Here is a 9,103-nt window from a genome sequence, read left to right as displayed (position 1 = left end):
TTCCCTCCCTCTCTCCCTATCTCCCTCTCTCCCTATATCTCTCCCTCATCATCCCCACTCCATCTCTCTCCCTCCCTCCCTCTCTCCGTATCTCCCTCCATCCCTCCCTCTCTCCCTCCCTCTCTGTCTGTCTCCCTCCCTCTCTCTATATCTCTCTCTCCTCGCTCTCCCAGACACCCTCTCTGCTCAGCGTTTTCTCCCTCCCTTCCTCACCTCTCCATCCGTCTCGGTTCCTGTATCTCCGCTCCTCTCTCTCCGTATCTCTCTCCCTCCTCCGTCTCTCCGTATCTCTCTCCTCCCTCCCTCCCTCCCTCTCTTCTCCCTCCCTCTCTCTCTCCTCTCTCCCTCCCTCCCTCTCTCCTCCCTCCCTCTCTCCTCTCTCCCTCCCTCTCTCCTCCCTCTCCCCTCCCTCTCTCCGTATCTCTCTCTCCTCTCTCCCTCCCTCCCTCTCCCCTCCCTCTCTCCGTATCTCTCTCCTCTCTCCCTCCCTCTCTCTCCTCCCTCCCTCCCTCCCTCGCTCCGTATCTCTCTCCTCCCTCCCTCCCTCCCTCTCTCCTCTCTCCCTCCCTCCCTCTCTCCCTCCTCCCTCTCCCCTCCCTCTCTCCGTATCTCTCTCTCCTCCCTCTCCCCTCCCTCTCTCCGTATCTCTCTCTCCTCTCTCTCTCCCTCCCTCCCTCTCTCCGTCTCTGCCCGTCTCACCCAGCTGGTTCAGGGAGATAACTCCTACTCTCAGAGGCAGGGGGCCCGACGCTCCGCGCTCATTGGCCGAGTGAGCGAGCGCGCGCCACCAATCAGATCCAGGGATCATGGGTTCGTACCGTGTGCCGAGAGCATGTACTTATCCTCCTGTCCTACTTCATACCTCCTTTTTACCCCCCCCCTCCCCACACACACACACACACCCCACCCCACTACACACACACACACACCCCACCCCACTACACACACACACAGATGAATAAACACTACCTATAGAGAATAATTTGCCAGTCTATTTCATTTGGTTCACCCAGTACAGTGAGTGTGTGCGTGTGAATGTGCGTGTGTGCGTGAGTGTGTGTATGTGCGTGTGTGTGTGCGTGTGTATGTGCGTGTACTGTATGTGTGTGTGTGTATCTGCATGTGTGTGTGTGTGTGTGTGTATGCTCCAGAGAACACAGCAGTGCACTGACACATTAACCTTCCCCAGCAGTGCAGAACATAGGGAGGACAGAGAGAGAGAGAGGAAGATAGAGAAAGAGAGAGTGAGAGAGAGAGAGAGAGAGACAGAGAGAGAGAGTGAGAGAGAGAGAGAGAGAGAGAGAGGGAGGGGGAGAGCTTGAACTGGAGGGATTAGTCCAGTGATGTGTGGGATGTGTGTAATCCCCTAAGTGGCCACCGGTGGTGTTCCTGCCCCCCCTCACCTCCTGGCCGAGCACACACAGGGCAGATGACCTTGACCGCTCCTACTCCGGCCCACCTGAGGCCCCGCCCTGCGAGGGGCCGCTCACACGTACGCGGTGGGCGTACCCGGCGCTTGTGCCTGACGATCCCAAGGGGCGCCGCTGCCGCCGGAGAAGTTGAGCTTCTCTCGACTGTCTAGCGCAAAGCAACGCCACACGACCCAACCACAGGTTAGCTCGGCAACGCGTGACATCACCCCACTCAGCCAATGAGAAGCGTCTCCTTTGAGACGTGTGAATCGGGCGTGTCTCTCTCTCTCTATCACTCTCACCTCATTCCTCTCTCACTCTATAGCTGAATCCCAATCTGAGTGCGCAAACCGCACTTGCGGCCCCTCGCACTTGTGGCCTGAGGCCTGAGCACTTAATTGACGTCAGCTGGAAGGGCCTCAGGGTGCAGGGCCGTGAATTAAATGGGACAGCACTTCCAGTTTCGCTCAATGCCCCTCCCACTTCATTTTCATTGGCTGCCGCGTTCCTCCGACGCAGAGGCTGCTCTGACGCTCCCTTCAGCTCTGCAAATTGACCGATTGACGTCTGTTTTAATTTAATAATAATTAAAAAATTAGGTTGGGTGGGATATGTTTGCAGCATGTGGATTTCAAGATAAATGTTGTGTTATCTGCAAATGTCATCATTTATGTGTGATGCACTCGGATCATGACGCGGATGCACTCAAGCACTGTGTCACATGGGACGCGGTGGGCTGTGGGTATTTTCTGCTCCTAAGTCCGTGAAATTGCGGACTTTCGGTAAGTGCGGTTAAAGTGCGCAAAATGGCGGCGTGGCGCACTTGTGGACCTAGCAATTCAGTTTTGGAACTACCCTGAGCCCTTGTGGACTTAGCGGGAACGCGCATGTAAGGCCACAAGGCCGCGAGTGCTCTGCACTTTCGCCTAAGTGCGCGATTTGGGATTCAGCTTATCTCTCTCAGTTCATCCCTCTCTCACTCTATCTCTCTCAGTTCATCCCTCTCACTCTATCTCTCTCAGTTCATCCCTCTCTCACTCTCTCTCTCTCACTCTATCTCTCTCAGTTCATCCCTCTCTCACTCTATCTCTCTCACTCTATAGCTGAATCCCAATCTGAGTGCGCAAACCACACTTGCGGCCCCTCGCACTTGCGGCCTGAGGCCTGAGCACTTAATTGACGTCAGCTGGAAGGGCCAGAGGGTGCAGGGCCGTGAATTAAATGGGACAGCACTTCCAGCGGCGTGCCAAGCCAATTTCGCTCAATGCCCCTCCCACTTCGTTTTCATTGGCTGCCGCGTCCCTCCGACGCAGAGGCTGCTCTGACGCTCCCCTCAGCTCTCCACTCGGCTCTGCAAATTGACCGATTGACCTCTGTTTTAATTTAATAATAATTAAAAAATTATGTTGGGTGGGATATGTTTGCAGCATGTGGATTTCAAGATAAATGTTGTGTTATCTGCAAATGTCATCATTTATGTGTGATGCACTCGGATCATGACTCGGATGCACTCAAGCACTGTGTCACATAAGACGCGGTGGACTGTGGGTATTTTCTGCTCCTAAGTCCGCGAAATTGCGGACTTTCGGTAAGTGCGGTTAAAGTGCGCAAAATGGCGGCAGCATTTCGCGCACTTAGGCGAAAGTGCAGAGCACTCGGGACCTAGCAATTCCGTTTTGGGACTACCCTGAGCCCTTGTGGACTTAGCGGGAACGCGCATGTAAGGCCACAAGGCCGCGAGTGCTCTGCACTTTCGCCTAAGTGCGCGATTTGGGATTCACGTGTGTGTGTGTGTGTGCGTGTGTGTGTGTTGAGGGCTGTATCACCACTCACGTGTGTGTGTGTGTGTGTGTGTGTGTGTGTGTGTGTGTGTGTGTGTGTGCGTGTGTGTTGAGGGCTGTGTCGCCACTCACGTGTGTGTACTTGTGTGTGCTGTGTGGCTGAATAAAGACACCCTGGAGGTCCAAAGTATTATTCCCTGGACCCCCTGGTTTGGTCTGCAGCTGCTAGCCCCTCCTGCAGTAACACACAACGGGTGCTGTTCCCCAGACCTTTGTCCCAAAACTACTTCAAATCCTAAATTACGTTGGCGTTTGCTTCAGCCTCCCTGGAGGGCCAGAAGGGTGGGATTTGGCCGTTTTGGGAGCAGCCCATTCAGACGAACAACATGCATAGATAATAGTACTTGATTAATTGATTAAATGATTTAAAAATGGTATTCCGACCCAGGGCTGCTGTGTACAACGCCACAAAGTGGTTTTACTAACCAAGCTCCAGCTCTGGAATGGTGAGGGAGGGTTTGATGGAGTCCCCCTCAATCCCACGTTGATGATGTTAGAGTGCCCCCTATTGGTAACCTATAGCATTATTTTACATTCCGGGCAGAGCCCAGAGGTGGATGTTGAGGTGGAAGTGTGACTCTGCTGCCATCTAGTGGTGACTCTTCGGAAATAGGTTTTTAATAACGGCCACCTGGACAAATGTTAGCAAACAGAACAGAGAACATCACACAGTATTGTTCCCAGCATAGGAAGTTGTGTTAGAACTCAGGAGAAAAGCAGGAGAAGTTTCAGTCAATGTGTTCGTTAGAATCCGCCAACTGTCTATCAGGGTTATCAGATTGGTAATTTGGCAGCTCCATCTGACCTTTTGTGTGTGTGTATGTGTGTGTGTGTGTGTGTGTGTGTGTGTGTGTGTGTGTGCATATGTGCGTGCGTGTTTGTATCCTGACCTGAAGCCTCGAAGATATTAACATTTCCAAAACAAAGGTTAATAGGGCAGAGTGGTCACTGAGTTATTTTCCATCTGCAACCACCCTCCATCCATCCATCCATCCATCCATCCATCTATCCATCTATCCATCTATCTATCTATCTACAGTATCTATCCATCCATCTATCTATCTATCTATCTATCTCTCTTTCTCTCTCTGTCTATAGTTGGCGGTGAAGTTCTACCTTCCAGCCACTAGAGGTCAGTGCAGACTCCTTCTAATGGCACTGCTGGGAAGTGATTCATTCCAATACAACAATGACGGCACTCAAGCGACAGACACCTATCCAGGGATATGATGTCATAACAGAAGAAGGGCACCTCATCCTAGCGTCAAGACCACAGTCCTTATTGTTCGGAGTGTAACAGAGTTGTTATTGATAATTGAAGTTCGCCAAAATTATGTTTTATTTTATCTGCACCTTAGAATTGTTCTGGTTGTCCATACAGGCATACCATACATGTGACCATGTATTGGAGCGCCCCCGTGTGGTTTGGAGTGGGTGGTTGCTATGTATATTTGCTGTTAAAGGATTAACATGGTGATTTTCACTTTTTTTGAGTTTGAACGTGCTATTTGCACAATAGGACATTGAAGAAACACAATAAAAACATTAAATCTATCCGTTTTGTCGTTTTTGAGAAACTGGAAGCGTAACATTTTCAGTCCAATTTGACTCGGGGTAAAAATACTCCGAATTCGTGACGTTTTTCCCATTCTTGGCGTCACCCTAAAGTTTGAAAATCCCGCCTCCACTCCCCTACACCGCCTCCAACAGAAACCTGTCTGCGCCGTTTCACCATCTATCGAACACGGTAAGGTAGTTCTGAACCTTTTCTCATCTTGAGAACAATTGAATAGTTGCAGTCTCAATGATGACCACCTCTTATTTTAATATAATTTGTACATTTTATAGGCCTAATTGTATTTGTGGTTGTCATACAAATTGGGAAGTTTTTACCATGATCGTGTCTGATTAATAGCCAACCTAGCTAATGTTAGATAAACGAACCATAACGTTAGCTGTAATTGGCAACAGTTTTTAAAAAGCTGTCTGATCCAGCTAGCTATCTGTCTTTATCCAGCATGTTGACGTTAGCTAGCCTAATGTTTGGAATGTCAGCTAGCTGTGTTAATTATCCTAGCATGCTAACGTTAGCTCTCAATGCATTTGCTTTTGGTAACGTTAGCCCTCCAGTGCAATGGCAGAAACACAGCGCACCATACTGTACTCTTCCCTGGCATCAAATCTACTTGCACCAGGTGCAAACTGTGCTGTAAGGTTTCCGAAGCGATAGCCTACCATAACTGTTGTGCTTTGTTGTATAGGCCAATACAATAGGCAACGTTACGAAGTCAAAGGTGGATATAAGTCAGTTTGTCTCCACAAGAATCACCCGATTATCTCTCGCTCAAACTTAATTCGATATAATTTAGACTTACTGATAAATAGCCTATTGTTGTAATTTATGCTGTTTTGCATATGCAAAATATCGATGCTATTACTAATCGCTTTTATAATTTGTCCCCTTTTCTTGTAGCCAGATCACTACATTTCCAATACTGGGACTTGAGGTCCAGGTCCCTTCAGGGCTCTGGAGGTGTGCAGGTCCTGGAGGACAGGTTGCAGCCAATGTCACCTAATGATATTATAAATGTTACAACACCACCCTGTTTTATGAGAAAGTAGCCTATGTCTTAATTTAATGTCATGTTGTATGCGCAACAATTACCTCGGAAAATAAAGACGTAGTCCTACAGTACCCGTGCGGGTTTTTGTCATTTATTTATTCTCACATTTGAACTTGATCAAACACACCTGCTGTGTACTGAATCGTTTGTCCTAAGGTCTTGTATTGCAGCGTTGTGATGCGCATATAGAGGCTACTGTGCTAAAATTATGACTACATTTCAGGGTGGGTGGAGGTGAAGATATTAAGTCAAGTTATTATGTTCCTTTCATAATTTACAACTCTAAATAATTGTAATTCTGCAAAACATTCTGAAAGTTGTGTAAACCTTATCATCACTGTGGCATCTGCTCCACATAATGTTGATCATCCCAGCACCTCGATCCGACCCAACTTCAGGAAGCATTGCGCATTTTGGGATTAAACAGCTCCAGTAGATATATTCTATTAGAACCAGAGGGCATTACAATAACATTCAAAACGAGATCTATTGACTGCATGACCTGTTAGTCTCCAGACTCCGGAGTAGGCTATACCCCTTGACCGCTGCGCTCACGGAGTCGTGGTGCACGGCCCGCTATCTCTCCAAACGCATGCAGTCTCCCACATAATTCGGGGTAGGATAAGTAGGCTACATCCTCTCCCCCTTTCTGTAAAGCGCACATTGTGTTGCCTTTGTATATGAAACAAGCTATAATGATTGAATTGATCTGACTAATAATCAGTTATTGCGGTGGTATTCCACTCAGTTCCTTTATATCACCACAACTGACAGATGTTCCCAGAACAGTAACGTTTCAGTGTTCAACTGGCTTTGTTGGACACCTACTAAGATAAATAACGTTAGACTGGTGAACAATGCGGATTTTATATCGGTTTCACAGCGCAAATGATCTGTCTTCTGGTAAGACCCACAGTTGCAATTATTTGACTAACTAGGTCTATAGCTACTGTTCGTAGCTGGCTGAAAGCTATAAGTCTAATAGCCCAAGCCTCCAAGCTTGCGTGGCCGGCTGCAGGGTGCTTTTCCTCTGTCGCGGGGGAGACGTGTCGTCGTTATACTTTTATCGTACTTTTCCCAAATTGGCCTAATGCAAATTCGAGGATACGGCCTGTTAGGTAGCGTGTATCTTTATAATGTTTGGGGGTTAATATAATATTAAGGACTTTGTAAATGCCCCTGGTTAGCAGCTAGAAAAATGGCTATTGATCTGGCTGTTGCGCGATCTAGCTCTTGTGTTGTTTAGCTCGGAGCGGTGGTAGCTATGGTAACGGGGCACACGCCTGTCAATCAGAATGATTCCAGTTGGTCATTTGCTCAGAGAACTGTCAATCAGTTGTTATGAATCACGCCCAGTTTTGAGTGAGTGAACTTTTTGAGTGGCAGATTCAGACCTCTAAAAACATGTTTTAAAATAATTTGTATGGATGAATTCTGAAATAGTTAAACACATGTGTTTTGTTGTTGCCTAAAGATACCTGGAAAGTGTTATATTGAACCACCATGTTAATCCTTTAAGCTGCCTGCTCGTCCCTTTTGACTGTGACAACGGACGAGTGTGGTGAGTTGAGATCGTGCTCTGCCGTTTTGTAGATATCGTCGAATAAGATCCTATTGAGAGGATCTAAGATTGTATGATTTGTCAGATGTTTGTTTTCTATTTGTTTTCTGACGGTTAATTTGCTTCGTGTGATGTATTTTACTATTTTAGCGAGTGAGCTAACTTGTCTGTCTTGGAGCCGTTAGCTAGCTACAGTAGGCTAGCTACTGCCCGTCGCGTGGCTGCTGTTTTGGGCGGGATCTTTTCCCCCTTTCTTTATTTCATTTCGTTCTTATGGTGCGTTCGTTTGTGGTCGGAGGTGGCAAGTCGCAAGTGGCAAAATACCTACTTCCGACCTGTGTGCATTCGAGCTATATTGTTTTTTTTTGTTTTTTTTATTGCTATGTACCAAAGCCAATTCCTTGTATGTGAAAATCTACTCGCCAATAAACCTGTTTCTGATTTTGATTACATGACATGACATTACAGTCATTTGGATGATTAGCGCCTAAACGATCTGAAAAGTGAGCTGTCTGTTAGACCGGAGCACAGCTGACTGAGCCTGCTGCCCGGGCTGCCCCCCCCCGCCTGCCCCCCCCCCCCGCCTGCCCCCCCCCCCCCTGTAAAGCTACCCAGCCAGGCTGACGGGTTCTAGACCAGCTGGTTTGGTGATGTCAGCAGGGGCTGCGGTCTCGGTGGCGTAGGACTGTACTCATGGCTGGTGTCATCAGCTACCAGATCACAGAAAGCATCAGATCAAGAAAAACAGTCGCGGTCAAGATAACAGCACTGATTGATTAAAAATACAAAACCATTGGTAGCAATTATTTATATGCAGTCATCCATAAGGTACAATCATTTGTCAGGTATAGGCTTAATCAATCTCTTGACTGCAGCTGTCTAGTACTCACGCGTGTTTTTAATTAACTGGATGACTCATCATCGTCTATGTTTGATGAGCGACTCAGCATGCTCTGTCGGTAGCAGCAACCCCACCCCTCCCCTCCCAACCCCCACACCCCCCCTCCCAACCCCCCCGACCCCACCCTTCTGACCCTGAGGAGTAACTGCAGGGGAAAAAACAGAGGAAGGCAAACTGACCATGTTCTCCCCCTCATCCCCTCCCTCTCTTTCTCTTTCCTCCCCCTCCCTCTCTCTCTCCTCCCCCTCCCTCCCTCTCTCTCTCTTTCTCTCTCTCCTCCCCCTCCCTCCCTCTCTCTCTCCCTCTCTCTCTCCCTTTAAGCTACGCCCTGGCGCAGACGTGAACGTGCAGACACCGGCAGACACGCTGAGTTCCCGCCTCTCTCTCCTTCTCCTTCTCTCCGGCTCTCAGGCCCTCCATCTCTCTCTCCGCTGCTGGATTAGCCCTCCGCTGTGTGGAACACCGGTAAGATCTCTCTCTCTCTCCCTCCATCTCTCTCTCTATCTCTCTCTTTTCACCTCCTCTCAGTCCTTCTCTCTTTCTCTCTTTATATTTCTTTCTCTATGTGGAGTCAAACAAAGGATGTGGGGTGTGGCTGGGGAGGAAGGGAATGATGGAGGGATGATGAGAGAACGGATGGATGGATGGATGGATGGATGGATGGATGGATGGATGGATGGATGGATGGAGAGAATGTGATGTGCTGATGGCTGGATATGGGCATAGCTGCAGGCTATAATCAGCGCAGGGCAGGGCTTGGCTTC

Source organism: Borostomias antarcticus, assembly GCF_949987555.1.
Source record: "Borostomias antarcticus genome assembly, chromosome: 14".
NCBI lineage: Eukaryota > Metazoa > Chordata > Actinopteri > Stomiiformes > Stomiidae > Borostomias > Borostomias antarcticus.
The sequence above is the reverse complement of the archived record's forward strand: the minus strand, read 5'-3'. Positions refer to the sequence as shown.